General features: G+C 38.4%; 1 protein-coding gene across 2 annotated transcripts in view; it reads left to right on the top strand.

Annotated features, from left to right (window-relative positions):
• Positions 1 to 22923, top strand: part of Elavl4 (ELAV like neuron-specific RNA binding protein 4) — a 148148-nt gene that overhangs the window by 998 nt on the left and 124227 nt on the right. Inside the window, exon 1 of one of the 2 annotated variants that reach the window (XM_005398618.2) lies at positions 549 to 569. The exons of the other annotated variant lie outside the window; for it this stretch is intronic. The gene's annotated coding sequence lies outside the window, so the exon portion shown is untranslated. Of the gene's footprint in view, positions 1 to 548; positions 570 to 22923 lie in introns of those variants that run through there. 2 annotated transcript variants of the gene reach the window in all.

Raw genomic sequence — 22923 nt, 5'->3', positions numbered from 1 at the left:
CACCGCTATCGCCGTCGCGGCCGGCGGCCTCCCGGCCACGTGGCCGCCCCACGCCTGCCGGGGAAGGGCCGGGGCCGGAGGGATTCCCTCAGCCTCTTCCGATCCCGGGCTCCTTGGCCGCCCCTCCGCCCCGCTCCTGGCGACCGCGGCTCCGCGGGGTGCCCGGTCACGCCCCACTCGCGTCCTTCCCGAGCCGCGGGGGGACAACCGAAACTTGGGTCGGCGCGCGCCCGCGCCGCTCCCGCGCCTGACGACCGCCGCGCGGACAAGCCGCGGCCCGCGCCCTCCCTGCCGCGCCTTGTGGGGAGCTCGGGGTTCGCTTTGCCGAAAGAACTGGTGGCGCCAAAAAGTCCGGCGGCTTCGGGCGAGCAGGGCCCCAGGGCGCTGGGCGCGAGGGCGTGGAGCCCCAAGGGCCCTGTGTGTGGCTCTCGCTAATTGCCGCACCGGGCGGGCGGCACCGTGTGTTACCTTTCCCCTCCCCGTAGCCCCTTGTGGACCTGGGGCTCGGGATCTTTCTAGGCGAGGCTGAGCGGGCGCTTCTGTTGCACTGAAGGAGTGCTCTTGTTCAGGTGAGGAAGAAAGGAGGCTCAGGTGTCGCGCAGGGTATACTTGGGGGTTGTAATTGTTGTCTCCGTTTGGCCTGGGCAAGGTCATACATTTAGGATTTAGTAAACACACGTTGTGAAGTCCTGAAGCTCCCTGGCTGAGAGTAATTTGATTGAGGGGGGAGGGGGAGTCCTCTCACAGCTTGTGTTAAGGGAGGGGGTGTTCTAGAAAACAACCCCAGTTTTTTGTTGTTTTTTCTTTTTTGAGGGGAGTGACTCACTGATTCCCATGTTGTTAGCTGATACCACTCCTGGGTGATAATTCTCACAAAATCTTCCCTTTAGAGAATTAAATACCCACCTCCACAACACAGTTTGTCTTGAGCCCTTGGGGGTCTCTGGGCATCTGTCCATGTCCCTTACCTACCTGCCTCATTTCAGTAGAGACCCTTGAAGAGTCTGTCTCACATTGCCCTCCTGCGTTTGTACTCCTCCTTTTTCATATTTTATAATACTTGCAATTGACCCTGAACAAGCTTTAACCTCAGTCATTTCAGAGTAAGTTTGATGTTTTCAGTGACTGTGAATGTAGGTCCATTCATAAGGGAAGTAGTCTGTGTGAAGTGTTTTGTAAGTGGGAGTTGAATTTAAAACACTATATAAAATAACGTAATGAGGAATCAAAAAGTTTAGTCCAGGTGTTTGCTTCCCTGCTTCCTTAATAAAATGACAGTGCTTGGGGCACCTCTGGCTTGAGTTCTTCGGTACAGTGGGTCTGTGGCTCTCTGATTTACCAAGAGCAAGTCGAGAGATTGCATTACTTCTATTCATTTTTTAAAGCACTAACAAAATCCTTAGGGCTATGTGACACACCTACCTCTGTAGAGAATTCCCACCCTCTCCTCACTACTAGATATACAGGAGAGATTTATATGCAGGTTTTCATTTGAAGAACTTGTAAGTAAGCCTCTGTAGTTATCATTAGTATTAGCCTGGAAACCTTTGCTTGCTCCTTAAGATAAAGTAATTGGATGTGCATCGTTGTAGAAGTGAGGTTGTAAGAGCCAGTGGCCTCACTAATTCCTCTACTTAGTGTGTGTTTTGAGTTAAGAGAAAACTCCTTAGCATTTATGTAGAGGGAATCTAGCTTTTGCACAAGGGACTCTAATTCAGATATTTTTGATTTACGTTTGACCTTACCACTTAGTAGTTATGTGACTGTGCATAGTTTCTTGGTCGTTTTTCTTTGTTTTCTTTTCTTCTAAGGATGGGTATAATGCTAACCTCACAAAATTGATATGGAAATTAAATGGAATACCATGAATGTACAGTGCCTGCCATGTGCATACTCAGTAAATATGCCTATCGATACCAAACACCTATTGCCATCATTGCTACTACACGTGCTAAGAAATAACTGCCCGTGGTTGGGCTAGAGGATGGTCTGTAAAGGGGTACAAAGGACCTTGCTAAGGTGATTGAAAAATGCTGTATCATTTTTGTTTTGTTTCATTTTGTTTTTCTGAGAAAGGTCCTCACCATGTAGGTCAGGCCAGTCTTAACCTTACTGTGTAGTCAGACTGGTCTTGAGCTTGGGATCCTCCTGCCTCAGCATTCTGGAACTACAGGTGTGCACCACACACTTGGCTGAAAAATGCTATATCTTGATTGTGGTGTTGGCTACATGGATATATCCATTTGTCAAAACTCTTCCAACTGAACCCTTGAGTTCTGTGCATTTGACTTTATGTATATTATATCTCAGTGAACTTTAATTTTTTTAAAAAAATAACCTCCAACTGTGATTTGTAGTTCTGCATAATACAGTGATTCGCTTCCAGAGGCCGCTCTGCATAACAGCATATCTTTTTCATAAATTCATATTGTGTCAGAGGAAAGTCAGAAGGTGCTTTAAGTTTCCAAATTGATGTCCAGAGTGATGATCCATAGAGAAGAATGGCTTGTGCCAAGATTATATTGAATTTGAGACCTGCACATAGAATACTGTGAGTATGCACAAGGCAGTAGCTTTTATTTTTTTTTATTCTTTATTTTTTTTTGTCTTTTTGAGACAGGGTCTCACTATGCAGTTCAGGCTGACCTTGAGCTCACTTTGTAGCCCAGGCTGGCCTCAAACTCGCAATGATCCTCCTGCCTCAGCCTCCCAAGTGCTGGGATTACAGGCGTGTGCCACCACTCCCAGCTGGCAGTAGCTTTTAAAATTAGATTAAAATATTTTATTTGATGTAGCCATGATCATCTGCACAGCATATCTATCTAGTAAAGACAGTTACTGAAAAGTCATCTGAAAGTTATATCCTTTCCTTGCTTGTAGTAAATTCTTTACATTATTTGTAGTTGAATGAGATACATAAAGTGTTTTAGCACAGTTCATATTAAATTGTAATATGTGATAGTTGAGGTTATGAAAATTGGGATATTTATATTTGTCCTTATTTGGGAAGTTAAAAATTAACACAGGATTTTAATGTCAATTCACCATAAAGACTGTGAAAAGTTTTTGAAGTAGTGGCAAGCCAATTATTATTAGTAAAATGTTTTAAAGTAAAATCCCATTTATCCAAACATAGCAGTCATAAACTTTTTAATGTTAAGTCTTGAGAATACAGGCAGAAACTACTATGGAAGTAAAAACATTTGTGAGAAATAAAAATTCCCACAAAGACTATATTACCTTGTTTACTCGAAGGAAAAGAAGTCCTCAAACCCTCCCTCAAGCCTTTTGATTCTTAATGGAAACAGTTCTAGCACACATAGTTCCTTAGTTTCTCAGTCTTCAGAAGATTAGATTTGCTAGTCAGAAGAACTGTAAGTTTCAAGAAAAGTTAGCTGGAAATGAAGGGTGAACAAATTATAAAAATAAGACATGAAAAATCAGTTCCAATTTTAAGTAGAAGCAATAATTCATTAGACTACTGACTAATTTTACTTGTTTTGTTGGAAATTTTTATTCTTATTTTTTAAAGGTTAAATTATGGTATACTCTATATATGTGGGGGATAATGTACAATGATATGTTTTAGAAATTTTTCCACCGGATATGACAAGAATATAAACGTTGGTTTGTTAAGGCCAATGTCAGTTATCTAGAAATTTCCCTTATTTTAGAATGTTTTATTGCATAAATCAGTCATTGACATTGATACTTGTGATTTGTGAATGGAAACTGGATTTTGAAAATTACATCCATTATGTGAGAAATCGTTGAACTAGTTTTGCTAAGGCTGCCTAGAAAATAGCATAGGGTGGGTACTTAAGAAATCATTTCATCACTCTTCTGGAGAATAGAAGTTCAAGATCAAGATGTGAGCAGAGCTTTTCTGAGACCTCTTTCCTTTGCTTGCAGTGGCCATCTTCTCTCTCCTAATCTCTTCATATGGCCCATCTTCTCTGTCCTAATCTCTTCTTTAAGACCACCAGTCCTGTTGAATTAGAGTCCACTCATGTGTCCTCACTTCACCCAATTACCTGTTTAAAGGCTATACCTCAAAAGACAATCACATTCTGAGATACTGGGGATTAGTGCTTCATGTGAATTTGTAGAGATACCATTTCATATAGCACATATAGTACAAGTATTTAGTAAAGAGCTGTGCTGGTTCTTTCAAAATGGTTCAGCACATAGCATATGAAACAGGTCAGATTTCAATTCTTGTTTTAGAACAGTTCAATTTGGACTTAAATAATGTAGTTCACTGTTGCAGCCACACACACACACACACACACACACACACACACACACACACTACTTTTATGCATAAATCTAATTACAGCTGAAGCAGAGTTAGGATCTTTGTCCAATCTGAATTTAATTTGGAATGAAGTCCAATAACAATCTCGTCCTTCACTGATAAAGATGGTGGTGGCCCCCTAATCTTTCTGACTCTATGTTGATAGAGGTAGAAGGTTTGAATTTCTGGAAGGAAACCACTTACTCTTTGATGCTTTCATAGCTAGTTGTCATTTAAACTTCTAGTTTGACCTTTAAGGTATCTCTCCAGCAAAACAAATATTTAATGCTTTGGTGCATATTTTCTATGTAGTCAAAGCATGAATTTATGGGCCAGATTTTTCTGCACAACCTTTGTTCGCTCAAATCTAAGCCTAGTAGCTTACTCAGAGGTATTAAACTGTCCACTTGATGGCTTATACTTCTCATCAGGTTAAAGTTCATCTCTGTTCCACATGTTCATACATCATAATGTGATGTTTTAATCTAAGGAAATTTTTTAACCCTCTAAGCTTATGTTATGTAAAAATGTCTTCCAAATCCATTTCTGTGCGTTACTGCCAGTTTGTACTCATTTGTACAGCCTCTCAACAACCTACAAAATGGTTAGTGTTGGTATTGCAACTGCTGTGGAGTTTCCAGTTACTGTATGAATCTTTACATTTTATTAGTGTAATGACAGAATCCACAGTTATCCATGGTATGTTAATTGCAGGCACTTATTTTCTGTAGTACCAACTTTATACTTGATCATATGTTTTCTTTAATAAAATTTTGGAACTTTTACATTTAATTATAACAGGGATTAATCATCACATGCAGGGGCTGGGGATTTAGCTCAGCGGCAAAGCGCCTGCCTGGCAAGCGCAAGGTCATGAGTTCGGTTCCCGGTACCGGAGAAAAACCAAAAAAAAAAAAAAAAAAAAAAAAATCATCACATGCATTTTCACCTACAAGTAAAAATTTTGGAACAAATTACAGTATATTGAGATGAGGCTGTTAGATTTAAAATATAATGCCAAGGTGTATTTCCTTTTTATTTTTAAACTATTCATTGACAAAAAAAAATTGCTAATGTTCTTGAGCCTCCTGAAACCATTTTCTATAATTAACCAGAAGACTGATTGATCACTTGATTTAATGAGTAATTATTAAGTATCTAGTATGGGCCAGGACCACTAAGTTAGTAAACCTCAACTGTTCTTATCAGCATGGGAGCAAAGGGAGACAGACATTAAAAATAGCCATGGTAAAGGAACACATTGCATAGCATGTAAGTGTTTTGGTGAAAAGAGTGGAATAAGAAAAAGCGGTAAGGGGTTAATTTTCATTTGGGTGATTGCAGTCTTGAACAGGGTAGGTCTCATTGAGATGGTGACATTTGAATGAAATTTGATGAGGGTAAGGAAGTTAGCTATGTAGCTTTCTGGGTCTGGTACCTAGAGGTGTTCCAGGAATGAAAGGAGGTCATTGAGGCTAAAGAGGAGTGAACCGAAGAAATGGTTATCGGGTTTGTATGAACATTGCCTGCCAGTGAATAGATAGATGCTTAGCTTATGTGCTAAACACATCTTTCTCTGAAAATGCTTATTAAATGTTTCTTTGGCAAAGGAATTGGTGTTTATAAGAACTGGTTCTGAGCTACAATAGAGAATGGAATTGACTTCTGAGTTCTGCCTGACCACTGTTACTCCCACCGTGCTAGCTTTTCACTAAGACTTAAACCATCTGGCACTGAAAAAGTCCTTTCCTGTTTGATTTTTGTCCTTATGATTTGAAATTTTAACTAGACAGGAAAAAAATACCAGTTTAGGAAAACTGTTTTGATTTGGAAGTTTGAGCCTTAGGAGACTTATACCATAAATATTCTGTCTGTCCCTGTCTCTTTTTGTCTCTGTTTTTCTCTATCTCTGCCTCTGTCTCTATTTGTCTGTCTTTCCGTCTCTGTCTTCCCCCATTTTTCCTCCCTTTTGCCCTCCCTCTCTCCCTCCCTCCCTTTCTTTCTTTCCTTTTTTTTTTTTTTTTTTTTTTTGGTAGTACAAGGGCTTGAATTCAAGGCCTTCTCATTGAACTACTATATCCCCAGCTTTTTTTAACATTTTTATTTTTTAAATTTTTATTCATCTTAAAAGTTATCATTAAGTCACTAAGTTACCCATGCTGTGCTTGAACTTGTAATCCTCTTGCCTCAGCCTCCTAGAAGGCTGAGATCATAGGCATGAGCCACCATACCTAGTGCACTTTCTGGTTTGCTTTTTATACGATAGATCTCATAAATATTTGTGTATTTTGTTTACAGCTTATTGGGTATTGTTTACATATATTATCTCAGTTGCCCCTCAATGTGAGAAATGGACACCCATTCTTAAATGTGGAGCCAGGTGTCTTCCATTTGCCCAAGAAATCTACTCTTTATACTTTTCCAGTCCTGTGTCCTTGGAGCTGATCTTTACAGATTCATCAGTATGCTTCCCTACCCTCCTTTGAAAGAATTCAATCAATGGGGGCCACTGACAATATATGTGAGGCAGAAGAGGAAAGTGAATTTGGGAAGTGCTTCCTCCCTGCCAGGCTACTCATTAGCAGTGGAGACCTAGAGGCCACAGCCTCTAACCAGTCACCAGCTTCAGCTTTTTCTCCCTGGGTTCTCTCAAGGTGTAGCGTTGGTAATGAGTCTCCACTATTCCTAGCCGGAGGATTTTTCATCAGCCCTTAGTGGTTTTCTTCATTTAATCTTGCTTGATTTTCCTTTCTGGATGTTATTTCAGTTTCCTGTTCAAACTTATGATACAGCTTCTTTAAAAATGACAAAACTAGAGAAGTTGGATGGTGTACTCAAGAGTACACTTCTGGTAAATGATAGCGTAAAACTCCTGTTTTTATAAATGAGAGGCATAATCAATTTTTAATATTCCACAAGTGAATCTATCTAATTGATGGATACTGTTGCAAAGTTTTCCTAATTTGGCCTCAAATCAAAAACATATTTTGTATCCCATATAAAAGTATCTTATATGGGATATTATTTATGGGTTTTCCTTAAATGTGGGAAGTCTTTTGTAAAGAGTAGTATACTTTGGATAGAAATACTACTCCCCTTTAAAAAAAAAATGATGCCATGTCTTAATAGGAGAAATATTAGATAACTTCAAGAATCAACAGTAGGAACAGTGTGAATAGTTAACAATCTGTAATTTCCCTCTTTTATCTCTCTGTTGGTTTACCACAAAATCCCCTTTACTCTTTTTCTGCTTTCAAGTCTCTTTCCCTCCAGTTAGTCACCAGTACTACATATTGTGTCTGAAACATAAATCTGACCCTATCATTTCCCTGTCCCCACTGTCCTTAGTGTAAAACCTAAGCTTGTTTTGGCATTCTCCATCTGTCTTTGCCCTGGTAGCTGTCTAATCTTATGATTCTTCATTTTCTCCCATTCAAGTCCTCTGCTTGCTCCAGTGTTGATTTGCAGTTAAAACATGGTTCATATTTGCATTAGGCTTTTTGCATTTGCCATTCTTTTTGTCTATAGTATCACCATTCTACTCCTAACCCCATTATTTGTTAAGATAACCACTTATCCACCAAGTTTGATTAGAAAATATCAACAATGCCTTTTGGACCACACAGGCAGAACTGACAGAGTTGGAGAAAGAAGCCCAACTCCTTCTGGCAGAAGCTGAGTCTTATTTATCATTGTATCCTTTGGGCCTGGGGCCTGGTCTACAGCTCAGTGTTTAGTGCGTAATTAACAAATTATTTATTGAAAAGGTGAATCTGATTCCTCAGATTGCTTGTGTCTGTGAATGTTGTTACTATCTGTGAAAGTTTGAAATTCGAATGTTCGTAAGTTGAGGATTTATTGTAAATCTAAGTAATCATGAACTAAAGAGTTCCTAAATGAGTCTGTACTATGGAGTCACATTTTTGTTGCTAAAGGCCTGGGTTGGACTCTGTACAATTTTAGTCACTTAACCAACTTGTGGTTGATTTGTGTTAGTTTGCTCTTCTGCTATTAAAGAGGTTTCTGCCACCCACAAAGTTGGTTGACCATATTTCCCATGTGACTCTGATAGCAGAATTCTTTTAGTACTCACAGCGTGAGTTTCTGAACAAATGGTCATCTGGGTAGCAGCATATTTGAAGCTCTTGCTCAATCATGATAAACTAGTGTTCTGGGAGTGCCTGATACCTGATTATAATAATAGAGGTCAGACCTCAAGTTTGTATTACTAGTAAGAGTTTTGTACTACAAACTTTGCATTGTTCATTCAGACACTCACTTGTTGAGATGAGAATGATACTAACTGTAATACTATACCACAATTTGAGGTCAGATTACTGTGTTATTTAGGAACATATGGTAGAAGAACAGAGCTTTAAAAACTTTTGTATTCATGGGACAATCCTGTGCGTTGAAATAGTATTTCTCTCACCATCAAGGATATGATCTCCTCTTTGGAGGTTATAAGTTATGCAAGCCTACACTATTCTTACAATAAAATAATTTCAAAAGATTAGTGGCGCTAAAACATTTCCACCAAATTAAAGCTTAATTTTCCTCCTGATTTTTGAAATGGAAGAGTCACAGTCTATATGGGGAAAATGATCAGAATAAACTAAAATTTAGTAATTCATTCCCTAGTCACAAAGCAGTGTCATACAAGAATCACAGTGGACCATAATTTGCTTTCAAAAATAAGTTACGTTAAATGGGAGATATTCTTTAATTTATAAGCCAGAGAACAGATTTAACACATTTACCAAACTAAATTGGAATAACAAGTTCTGTGAACATTGTCATAATAACCATGGAAAACTAGACAGATATTAGATGGATTGACATTAAGCAGGGACAAGGACAAGATAGGACATTCAGGGAGAAAAACCAAACCACAAAAAATTAAGATGAGAAATGTTTAATAAGTAGCATTATTAACTTATGTTTGTATATCACTGTTTCATTTTTTTCTGATGCACTTTTCCACATAGAAAAGGTGTTATAAAAGGATCTTAAAATGGAAGAGTGAAAAATAAAACTAAAATACTGCCTGAAGAGCTTTTTCTTATAGTATCCTGGCTACTGGTACCACCTTTTACTGCCTGAAGAGCTCTTTCTTTCAGTATCCTGGCTACTGGTACCACCTTTTACCAAGGAGCCATAGGCAGAAAGTGTTGACATATTGTCCTAAATCTGTTCTTGTCCCCTACTGTTCACATTCAGCTTCAATCTCTGGTTCAGGTAGTCAACTTAGTTCCTTTATCTAGCCAAAATTTATTGAGTGCCTAAGTACTGTAGGATGATACAAACTTACTGCCCTGGTGAAACTTACGTGTTATTGAACATCATATTATCTGAGTCTAAGATAAGATTTTTGAAATGGAAATACATTTTCTAATTAATGTTAGAAAAGAAAACTAAAATCAAACTGAATGAGGAGTTGTGATGTGCCTATCATTGCCTGTGCATGCATGAACTTAGTAAAACTCACAAAGTATCTGTACATTTGCCCTGTCAGTTGAGTTCTTCACTCTGGGAAGCCTCAAGTGTAGTTAAATTTTAACTTAAAATGGGATCCTTGTTTGTTATTTAAAATGCTAAAAAAAAAAAGGAAACAAACATAATAAAAGATGTTCAATGTTGTTAGTTATTAGAGGAATGCAAATCAAAACCACAATGAGTTCCACTTCTTATCCACTAGGATAGGATATAATAATTTTTAAAAACAACCAAACAAAAAGAAGTATTGTTGAACACGTTGAAAAATTGGAACCTCATGTATGGACAGTGAGAATGTAAAATGTTGCAGCCCCTGTGGAAAAGTTTATCAGTTCTTTAAAAGTTAAATATAGAATTACTTTATGTCCCTATAATACCACTCCTAGGTATCTATCTGAAAGCATTGAAAACAGGTATTCAAGTTCAAGTATACACATGTTCTTTGCAACACTATTCACAATCAAAAGGTGGATATGGCCCAGATGTCTGCCAGTGGGTGAATGGACAAATTGTGGCATACATATACAATGGAATATTATTCAACCACAAAAATAAATGAAGTTCTGATGTATACTGCCGTGCGGGTAAACCTCCAAAGCATACTATATGAGAGAAGCCAGACAGAAAACGTCACATATGATTATACTTACGAGCTATCTGGATTAGATAAATCCATAGTTAGAATGTAGATATGTAGTTGCCAGGCTCTAGGGAGAACAGGAAGTTGTTGAAACTACTTAATGGGAAAGAGGCTTTACTTTGCAGTGATAAGAATGTTTTGGGAACTAGAAAAAGATGGTAGGAACATATCAATTACCCCTGAATTGTTCACTTTAAAATGCCTAATTTACATACATTTTACTTTAATAAATTAATTTTTAAAATGTTACACTGCTCTACAAAATAAAAATGAAAAGTTACTTTGTGTCCTAAAGTTTGCCTGTTATATACCATTTGGTGTAATTAAAAACAATAATTTGTCAAATCTCTTTGTATAGCTCCTACAATTTCAGAGTCCAGAGTTGGGTGTGATCTTTTCACATGTCATCAAAGAATGTCATTTAGGCACTTGACATCTGTATGTTGAAAGTTTGACTTCAAATAGAAACTGTATGACTTTCTAAGATACATAATGAATCTTAGCTGAGCTTGAGTAGTGGCTGTTTTCTTTGGTATGATTTTTAGCTTGAATATCTTTAGGAAGATTGTGTGCTGTACTGTCCAAGCAGGCTATCAAGATCACAGACCTCTTTTTTCTCTTTATCATATTTGGGTCAATTTACGCATTTAATATCCTGCCTAGCTTATGTAGTCATTGGAGTTTGCAATATGTAATTATGTAGATAATTCATGGTAATACCAAATACCTTTATACTACAATAAACTAATAAATTTCCCCCACTTCTTATTTTGCCCTAGTGTCTGCTTCTGGGAAGATCTAGCCGATATAGGTAGATATCTTCATGAGGTATTATCCTCATTTTATAGATGAAGAAACAAGGACAGAGAGGTGGCTCAAGGTCTTACAGTTAAATAATTTTCAATGTTTTTAGTTTTGATTTTGATTTTTTTACTACTGAGGTGAAAGGTGAAAGGATTTTGATTTTTTCACTAACCCCGGTGCTGGTTGAAATTCCCCAAGTGTAGTTGTGCTAATTGCAGCAAACTACCTTCCCAGTCCTTTTAAAATTTTTTATTTTAGGATACAGTCTTTCTAAGTATTAAGTTACCCAAGCTGAGCTCAAACTTGTTATCATTCTGTCTCAGTCTCCCAGAGTGCTGGAATCATAGGCATATGCCACTGCATGACTGACATCGAAGTTCTTTATCATATCCTTAACTGTTATGGTATTTTAAGAATCCTCTCCATTCTAGAATTCTTGTTAATCCAATTAAGTATTCTGCCTATCCCAGGAATCCTGCTGGATGCTGGTAGTCCATTCGTAAATAACATAGTCTCTGATCTCAAGGACTCCACAATCTTGTGTAGAAAACAAGGAAATTAAGCATACAGCTTCCATCTGTGCTTGGTGTCCTGAAACTCTAGAAGGGAGGACTAATTTGTGTGATTTCTGATGTCCTCCACCCCTGGCATGGACTACCCTTTCTTTCTGTCGCATTAGTCCATGCCATCTTACTTGTCTGGGACACCTATTATATTCTCTGTTGTCTCAAAACTGAGCTGGGTATGACTACTCTGTATTCTCCTAGGAACCTTCAGCACTTACTATATAGCACACCCACTTCAGTTGATGTTTGCTGACCTGTCTCCTGTGTGTCTGTGTGCCTAGTATCTCATTCATGCCTGACTAGTAGCAGCAGCTTAGGAAATGTTTTTGAATTGGTGAAAGAGAATCATTTGTTTGATTAGACTCTTAAATCCCAAATTTAGAGCCCTCCAGGGTGTGAGTAGATAAGAAATTTGAAAGTGAGGGCAAAAGAGAAAAATGGTAGAGGCAGATGAATTTCACCTTTTGTTTGAGTGTCTGGTTTTCTGCCTATAATCACCAGCAGATATGAACTCAGGGATGTCTTCTTGCTTTTTGAAATTTTTGGTTCAAAATTTGTATAGATGCCTTTTATCTTGTTTCTCAATGATAAAAGCACGTTAAGCTTGTTTTTAATCCATTCATCCACACATACATGTGTTTATCAAGTCTAATGTATTTATGGAGCACTTTCCATGTATCGGGCAGTGTGTGCAGTAGAGTTCACACAGTAATAAAAAGCAGTCTCTGTCCTCAAAGAGCATGCACTTTAGAAATATATAACTGGCTTCTAAACAAATGCAACCCAAATGTCTTTGAGACCCATTCAGTTCATGGAGTCTAGGTGAGTTCAAATGTGTCATTCAGTCCAGTGGATCTGTGTTCTCCCACCTACACAGTATGTGGATCCTAGAACATGCCTGTTAAGAATTCTAGATCAGGTCATTTTAAGTGTTGGTTTTTTCTTCTTCATTCTGTTTTTCTTCTTTTCAGCTGGACATGACATTTAAACTAGAAGGTAAAGGAAAAGGAGGAATGAGCTGGTAGAATAGGAGAGGCAGGATTGGGTAGGATACATAGAGAAGATGAGAGATCTAGTAGAAGGAATAGCTTGTACAAAGCCCCAGAGGCCAGGAGCATCATGGATGTGGGAAGAGGAACACGTGCTGAGGAACTATAAGCACTGCATTATGATTGGTGCATAGTAGGATGCCAAGAGGTACCCCTGGAAAGTTAGATTTTTTCAGATCAAGGGCAGGTTTTTCCTGGATACTGAGAATAGAAACAAAATAATCTGGAATGAAACTGGTTGAATTTTCCCAAGTGTAGTTGTGCTAATTTTTCTCTGGCATCTGTTATAGTTTAGATCTAAAATGTCACCCAGAAGTCTGGTGCTCAGAGGTAGGGCCTGGCCAGGAGGGCAGTTCCCTGGAATAGTGTATTGTTCCCAGCTCTTCCTTTCTCTGTTTTTTGGCTGCTGTGGATTGAGTAGCTTCTGCCCACTGTGCCCTTCCACCATGCTGTTTCTGCCTTGGAGTTAGACAACTGTGGAGCTAACCATGAGCCAAAATAAACTTCTCCTTTAATTTGCAGGTGTCAGATATTTTGTCCCAGTGGTTGGAAAGGACTGGAAACAAGTTGTTGACATTTTGTATGTATTATGCATGGCTTGAATTTTTTTTTGACCTTTTTCTTCATCCTGTTTCCTACCCTATGGAACTGATCTAGTTTTATTATTCATTTTCTGGATCTGTTGATTGGTATGACCAAGTTTCCAGGATCTGGTTATCAGCACTGTCAACTTTCAGCTTTGTTGAGACTTCCAGATGAATCCTTTTTGCCTACATTCAAGGAATTGGCATTGTCTAAACTTACCAGACTGAAAAGAGTCACCCCTGGATATCTTGAAGATATAATCACCATGACAACCTTATGACAAAAATCATGCATTTATGGTAGGAAAAGACTGTGTTCCCACCAGGAATCTCCCATCCTATATATCCTTCATATTTTCTTCCATGTGAAGCCTTACCAGACATAGCCAAGCCCATGTTTCTCAATCTTCTTTGAATTGTGGAGTGTGACTGTTTGTTCCATTCACTTTACTATTAGTAATGCCCTCTTACATTTCATTTCTTATTTCAGTCATGCATTGTTTAATGACAAGCTGTGTTTTGAGGAATGCTTTTTAAGTGACTTCATCACTGTATGCACACAATCAAGCTTCTTCCTTAACAAACGTAGATGGTGTATGTCAGTCACTCAGTGTGACCTCCAGGTTCATTCAAGAGATGCAACATACACATGATGTATGAGGCTGCTGTGAGTGTGACGTGGCATAGTGTTTTACAGTAAACTTTTATGAGTTAGGAGTACATTCTAAATTAATGATAAAACATAATATAGTAAACATATAAACCAATAAAAGTTATTATCAAGTATTATGTAGTGTACATAATGGTATATGTTACTCTTTCACTGGCTTTATACCAATATCACAGCACACACATGGATAGTGCATTGCACTATCACTTCAATGCCAGTAGGCAACAGGGATTTTTAGACTCCACTATAATCTTATGGGAGCACTATCATATATGCAGTCTGTAACTGGCTAAAACGTAATCTTACGATGCATGATTGTGTGTCTTTGAACTTCTTGTATATTTCACTCTTCCATTCCCAACTTCTGGGTGCTCCCTGAGGGCAGGGACCATGGATTCAGTTGACTTGAAGCTTCCTATGAGCCAGTTGGTGCCTGGAGACAAAGGGGATATTTATTATATGTTTGCTAAGTGAAACAGTTGGTTGACAATTAATTTAGAGGAATGCACGGAGAACTTGGAGGTGGTTCAGTAGAGCAGCCAGGTAGCATAGGCATAGGTTCTGAAGTTATCAGGCTTGAAGGAAAGCACAAGTTGGCTGCCCATAGACTGGCCAACTTGGAGAAGTCTTGCTGGGCCTCACTCTACCTTTTCTACTTTCTTCTGTAAGACTTAAGTGATGGTGGAAACCTCAAAAGTTTTTGTAAAGATTGAATGAGATAACATATCAACAAATGAAATTGATTTTCATTGTTTATAGAAATGGCTTTTTGAATTGGAACAATCAAAAGTGTAAGGAAATATTAAGACAGATTATTTGTCCTAGAGAATACTGGGCAAAGCTCTTTATTTGTTGGATTAAGTAATCCAATTTAAAAATATAAAATATCCTTATAAAATATCCTCTTTTTTTGACAAAGTGCTGCTCTGAAGTTGAATTACCTAATTTCAGTTTTGGCTTGGGCTGGGGATATGGCAGAGTGGCATAAGTGCCTGTCTGGCAAGCACAAGGTGCTGAGTTCGGTTCCGGGTACTAAAAAAAAAAACAGACAATATCAATTTTGGCTAAATTGTTTGCTAACTGTGTACCTCAGTGCATCTCAATTTTATAATCTATAAAATGAGGATAATAATATCTACCTCATAAAGTTATTATGAGAAGTAAATGAAATAATTCTGGTAAAGTAATTATTAGCACAGTTCCAGACACGTGGTGAGGCACAGTGTACGCTGGATGCTATATAACCGACCACCCTAAAATGCAGTGGCTTAAACAGGGAGTGTTAATTATTGCTCAGGAGTTTCTAAGTCAGCTGAACTAACCTTTTGATCTCAGTGCAGGCTCATTCTTGCATTTGTAGTCAGCTCTGGGGCTGGTTCTTTGCTGACCTTGGCTGAGCTCTCCGACATGTGTAGGATTAGGAGCTATAGGCTGCTTTTGGATATCTTTGGTTGAGCTCACTGAGCCCTTCTTTCTTTCACTCCCTCTCCATCATCTTCCCCTCCCCCTTCCCCTTTCTCTTCTCCTGAAGAACAACCAGAATTTGTTCACAAGATAGCTAGGCAGGTTTCCAAGAGAAGGATGGTGGGAGGGAGGGAGAAAGAACTGACATAGTGCAATTTCTACTCATCCTGTTGGCTAAAGCCTACATATAGGGATGGGAAGATAGATTGTATCTGTATCTCTTGATAGAAAGATGTGCAGAGTCACATTGCAGAGGATATGGATATAAGGAAGGGTACAGATCATCACCAGTTTTCCGTTGTTCAACTGCATCACTTTTATGTGCTTCTAGAAATAACAGAAACAAATATTTGTTTTGTGGTTTGCCAGTTACAAAGAGCCTATTGGGGGCCACTTTACAGTACGCTAGATAATAATAGGCACATTTTCTAGCACACATCGATTACTAACATTTGAGTAGTAAGATTTCCTTCTATGCCTGCTTCTGTCCTTACTCTTCCATGGGCAGTTATTTAATTTCATGGTTTCATGTTCTAGCTATATGCAGGGACATTGACACCCAGCCTAAACCTTCAAGAGCTTTGTTTTATGTCTAACCCGTTCTTGGCCAGCTTCTCATAGTTGTCATATGGCTACTTCAAACTCAGCATGTCCAGATGTGTGTCCAGATGTGTTATTGTTTTAAGATGTAATTAGGCTTATACTTTGAAAATTAAAGATGCTATAGCAATATAAAATACCTGGAGTAATTGTTTGACTCTTCTGTGACCTCTTTGTATGTCCTTTAACCCTTTGAAGTTTTAGAGACATTGGAAATGGCTTTCCATAATTAAAATTCTTAGGAAAGTACTCTCTGGACAAAGAGATTACCTATTTTCCTTAATCTTGGGTTGGTAGGTAGGGTCCTGAATGTAAATTAGGTAGCCAAGGAGCTAAGAGATTTCAGAGTTTTTATTTAGGATTTTAGTGGTGCTACTAAATTTAGCATGTCCCATTTTTCTTTTTCCCTCAAACTGTCTCATTGATGTAACATGAAACCAAATAGAACAGTGCCAAACAGCTTGAAAGAGTGAATATCATGTGTTGAAAAGGAATATCACAGTATCACCTGATAAAAATAGCTCGTACCCACGGTAAGCAGAGATTGGTGTTTTCTGGAAGACTGCATGTTTTTTGAAGGTAGCCTTTACTAACCCCACCTCCTAACAAACTGATAGATGTTTGAAAAGGCCCTTACCAAGTAAAGCATTGATGATTGGGAACAAAGAACCTTTAAGCTTGGTGAACAAGCAATTACTTTTTTAAAAGAACCAACAGAAATGTGATTAAAATGGTCTTTTACCTTTCCATGGTACTAATCAAATATATTCACATTCCTGAAGTAAGTGTGTGTGTGTGTGTGTGTGTGTGTGTGTGTGTGTGTGTTACTAGGGATTGGATTCACCACCTTTGCACTGAGCTACATCCCCAGCACTCCTTCTCTCCCTCCCTCTCTCCCTTCCTTCTCTTTTCCTTCCTCCCTCCTAGCACATTTCCTTTCTTTCTTTATTAAATTTTGATCCTCCTGCCTCAGCCTCCCAAATACTGAGATTATAGGTACATGCCACCCCACTCAGTAATGTGTAGTAGATTTTTAAATTACATTTCTGAATTGTCTTGGTTATGTGAAATAACCACTGTCTTGGTTATGTGAAACTAATAGATCTTCCTGCAAGTATGCATTTGAATTGAATTTAAATGGAGGTCTACAGATAGGTTTGACCAAAAAGGATGACTTAATCTGTTTTTCCATCCCTGGATGAAATGGGTTATTAATAACTCTTCTTTCATCTCATAGGCATAGGGTCAGAAAATACTTTTGTTGACCATGGAAGTGTACCTGATTTAAACAGGGTATGGCAATTTAATTGCTGTTTATTCCACATATCCACAAACATTTATAGTAATTTTCCCAGGGTTTCACAGACAGTACTGAGGCCTTGTGTCTCTAAGTCTATGCTCTTTTTACACCATATTCCTGATTTCACTTCAGATAAGCTCTGTTTATGTATCTCTGACATATTTCACTTTCTTTAACAATAGCATCATTTTACCAGCTAAGAGGATTGCCTACACTGGACGGATGGAGATCTGGCCACTGTGGTGAAAGGGGATACCTCACTTTCTATCCCCTGGTTAATGAAGCCCTTTTGGACCCCCATCCCATTACTTTCTTCTGTCTTTGATTACCTGTATCATTTATACACTGCCCACATCTCACACTTAGTTTTTCTGGTTGCTTCTGGTTGAATCATGTCTTCCTAAATGGCTCTGTGTTCTTCTGATCCAGAGGCTATTTTTTTTTTACTTTAAAAAAAGTAGTAAAAAAAAGAACAATAGCAACACACCAGCATCACAGACATAAATAAAACAAAGCAAGAACATTAAAAGTGATATAAGGTTTCAAAACAAAATGATAGGAATTAACAGTGGTTGCTATATTACATACTGTTATCTTCAACTACGTTGCTTAGATTGCCAGATGTAAGGATGGAAGATTGTTCAAACTATTAAAGAGAATAACAAAATAATCATTAAATAAAACATTAGAGATAATACAGAGGTTCACTAGACAAGATGGTAGGAATTCACTAATGGTTGTTCCATTGCATATTGTTGTGCTCAAATCAGTTGCTCAGATTACCAGACATAAGCATGCAAAATTGATCAAAATATAAAAAATTTTGAGCATTAACTGTTCTTTTCAATATACCATCAGACACCAGTACAGTTATCCCAGCTATTCATATATATATATATATATATATATATATATATATATATATACACACACACATATATATATATATATATTGTGTTTTGCCTTCCTTTTTTCTTTTCTCTTCTTTCACTCATCCCATTTGTTCCTTCCTTTAAGCAATTTCTTTCCCTTTCATATCATCTATTGTATGTTTTGAGCTTTACTTACTCATTCAGGTTCCTACGCCAGGGCAGAGGCTATGTTTTAAACAAGGATCTTCATTAGTGTTTTGTCCAATACTAGACATGGATACTTGTGAGTTACTTGTTGATTCAGAACCACTCATGGTAGAAGTTACAGTAAATTCATCATGTCATTAACCTTTTTTGCAGGCTACCAGTGTCTGGCCCAGAGTAGTTGCTCAGAATTTTATTTTTCATATGTGTACTTGATTCTCCTACACCCTTAAATGTATCTCTCTTAATTAGTGATGCTGTTTCCCTCACCATACATAAACTGGGTCTCGGCTTATCTCTTCAACAATGGTAATAATGACAGCAGTTTATTTTTTACAGTAGGGGGATTGTACTAAGTACATTACATGAATTCTATCATTAACCCCTTATAAACACCCTTTCAATGCAGGCAGTCTGACTCTAGAGAACACACATCTCACGTTGGTAGTAGATTGCCTTTGTAGTACCTTCTGGTGTTCAGTAATTTACAGGGGGTCGACCTTTGGGAATTTCTGGTGAAAGTGGGTTGAAGGTATTACTCAAGTATATTAAACATTCCTGAGTCCTTTCTGTTTTAGAGTCAGAGCTGTTATTAATATCATCTATGAAACTCCGTGGTTTGTTTTTCCTCTTAGATAGATCTGTCCAGGACAGAATTCCTACAGGGAATAGCCAGACAAGGCTAAAATTGAGGTATTTTCTATCCCTGGATTTTCTAGGCAACAGGATTCCTTGTTTTCCTGAGCTCTCTTGCCACTGTTAATGATGTTGGACATAGAAGGATATGTGGGTTGTAAGTAGTGGTTACTGCAATGGAGGGATATCAGTTCTTGAGCAGTGTTTCTAATTTTCAACAGGTGCAATAAAACTGCAGAGGCCAAAGAGGGAAGAAGTCTATCTTTATCTTCCTAAGTCTTTTTCCGGATTCTACTCATTTCGTATTATTCGAGAAGGGGCTCTGGAGTATGTAGGGTAAAGGCTTCTGTATGGAACTCCTTTTCCCATCATTTTCATTTTCCTCTTAATTAACCAATACTTTCATTTGGTGGCAAGCCTGGGGCGTGTGAGAACTTCACCACTAAAAGGTGAGGCTTCAGAAGGGCAGAGATAGTTACATAACCTTTTTAGGCCTCATTTTTTCCCCCCATAAATATCACATATTCCATAGGATCATTGGTAGGATAAAGCAGATCCATATTCCTAAATGTGCCTGTTAACATCTGACATTATCTAATTTCACCTGCCTTTCAGACCTAGTCTGGGATTACCGTGAGCCCTTGATCACTGCCCTCAGCCTCACTGGCCTTCTTGCTCTGGTTCTGGGATGCCCATCTGGCCCTTGGCACCATCCTGTTCTGCTTACACCTTCAGGTGTTCATGGTCTTTATCACTTGGCCCAGTCCTTTGCTTAAAGGACCCCCTCTCAGACAGCCTTCTCTGATGCAGCTGTCCCTCCCTTGTTCTGTCTTCCTTACCCTGCTATATTTTTCCATACAGTAATTACTGTCTAAAATCTTTAATTTTTATTACTAGTTTGTTTTCCTCTCACTTGAAAGTAAACTCTGTGAAGGCAGGGGCTTTCCCATCTACTTTCCTTGTCTCTTCAGCCCCTGCAGCATTGCCTGGTACACAGTAAATACACACAGTATTTCTTGTCATGGGTATAAATGTGCCCAGCACTATGCTTTCTGTAAAGAATGAATAGACTCCTTAAAACAATCTTTTTAATGTGTTCTGTATCTTCTATTTTCACTAATTTAGCTAATAAAAGTTTATTTGACAATTTCATTACAGATAGTCACATTGAGGTTCACTATAAATAGCTTCTTATTGGACTAGGTGTAGGAATTGTCAGGTGTAGGATTACTGCTGATAGGTGAGTTTGAATGAAGCAGCTGAGATAGTGTAAGAACCGATGAAGAGAGCGTAGATGTAGTGTAGATGAAGTGTGGATGAAGAGAGCACCAAGAGCTTTAAACATGATGGGAACTGTAACCAAACTGAACAAACAAGGGACACTCACGGCCTAATATTTACTATTCCTGTTGACCTTGATCAAGTGCTTTTACCTCCTCTGCACTTCAATTGCCTTGTCTATAAAATGTAGCCTATAAATGAAGTAGGAAGACGGGAGGGGTTGCCTCCCACATAAGAGTTGTTGTAAAACTGTTGGGAGAATGCATATGATAACAGTTTGTGTTGAGTGGCATTCACATACATTGACATAAATGCATATAAAGTGTTTGGCACCCAGTAAGTAGTCAACAAATGGTACCTATTACTATTTATATTAACATTATTAAATCACTTGGAAATGATTTGAAGCACTTGTAAAGATTTGGATGTCTTACTAGTGTTAATGATTAGTTTTGCTTGAATTTAAACATAGTTTTTGGATTATCTTCTGCTCCCTTTTTGCATTTATAGGCATGGGAGGGCCTGTGAGTATTGTACTAATGAGGAATCTAGACCCAAATCAGACAGATATGAGTTGAAGCCTTGAAATGAATGAATAAATGAATAAGCAAATGGACTAAGGCCCAAACCTAGTCTTAGTCCATGCAAGTTTCAGTTTCCCTTCTTTATCAAATCTCTGTCCATCCTCTAAAAGAAGCACTATAGAAAAATATCCCAAGAGTAAGAGAAATAAACTGTGGCCCAAGTAATGCATAGATGCTTTTGTACCTCTATGAATATGAGTCACTTCCTTCTTCTTCCCAGCATAGGTACTGGCGTGCTTGGGCCACCCAGTCCCATTGGGGCTTCCCACTGTTTCATGAGACAGATACCAAGATCCATCACAGTGACAGCCTGTCACCATCATCATCACTAATGAATGACAAGAAGCCAGGAAAACAGTAAGCCGTGATTAGCTCACTCTCACCCTCTAGCTAGTTCATGAAGGAAGAACACGAATTCCCGTTGTCTCAATAGCTGAACCCCAGTGTACTTTGGAGGTCTCTCACATCAGTGTTCCTTTCAACTGCTGGCAATAATTTAAGTAATAATAAACAGTTTGATTGCTTGCTAAATGACAGACATACTAATCTTTTGTTTGAATCTTTCCACAATTCTAGGAGGTATATGTAGCAATATTATTTCTCACATGGAGAAACTGGGGTCTTGAGAGGTGAAATAACTTTCCCAATTTATTCCAGCTAGAAAGTTGAGCTGAGATGTCACCTGAAGTCATACAACTCTAGAGCTTGTTCTGGACTGTCATTCTTCAGGTTGTCCCTACTCTGTGCCAGACTGCTAACGCTAAGGAACAGAGAGAGCTCTTACTCATCTTTAGTCCCCACCCATCCCCAGTGCCAGCTCAGGAACTATTCAGATGAATTTTTGAAAACTTCTGTGTGGATGATGCCCTACATGTCTCTTGAGTTGTGAGTAGAAGGGCATTCATCAGCCTTTGCTTATACCCACGATCTCCCGGAAGCATCACATAATGGAGGGTACAAGGTATTGCCACACCTCTATCAAGGAAGAAACATTCTGCCAGTCCCTTATCATAGGTAGTGGAATTGGTATATAAACTCAGGGTCCTTAACTTTTTATTTGGCCAGTTATCTTCTTCAATATCTTTAAGCTTTTAAGAAACTTGGAAGCTTTGTGGATAAAGGCAAGCATATTTGATCAATTCCCCTGTGTTAAAAGAAAGCTCACCTTAATTGTGAGGCAAGAAATACTTAAATCTAATACAAGCACAAATGCCCTATTGATTTTTTAAGGCAATATAACAAAACCCTATGTCCCTCTTTTTGCAAAAAATCATTATTATTGGATGTGGTGGTCTGCAAGATGCTAAATAAGGATTCTAGCTAAAATGCTTTGCAAAACCATTTCAATGCAAAATCAATAATACACCCAAAAATTTATGGAAAATGAATTAAGGACAAAACAACTCCTTACCTTTTAGTAAATGCCCATATGCACATGAAATATTAACATGAAATCTTAACTTTTGGTCATCCAGTAGAATTTGAGATGTGGTGGCTTTATAGATGAGAAAAATACCATGAGTTTTATCTGAATATAAATATGCCAGTAACAAATTAGATAGGCAAAGATATCAAAGCCCCTAAATGCTTATAAAAGGACTCTGGAAATCTTGCAAACTCTGGACTTCCAAGTAAGATCCCTACACCTCCAATAGCCATAGGGATAGCTGCAGGGCATCATGTGAACAAGACCATGAAGCTGGCTTTTGACTAGGCATGGCTATAAGGAATACTAGGTCACAATATGATAGGCAGACAGAGATGAGTTAGGTTGGTAGCAGTCCAGATAGCATACCTTGAGAGGTTTTGGTAGTTAAGTTCAAGATCAAGGGTCCTGGATCCATGGCTGTGCTTGTGGAATGGCCTGGATGGTTGG

Source organism: Chinchilla lanigera, unplaced genomic scaffold (genome assembly GCF_000276665.1).
Source record: "Chinchilla lanigera isolate Chin_1 unplaced genomic scaffold, ChiLan1.0 scaffold00063, whole genome shotgun sequence".
Lineage (NCBI taxonomy): Eukaryota > Metazoa > Chordata > Mammalia > Rodentia > Chinchillidae > Chinchilla > Chinchilla lanigera.
The sequence above is the reverse complement of the archived record's forward strand: the minus strand, read 5'-3'. Positions and strand labels throughout refer to the sequence as shown.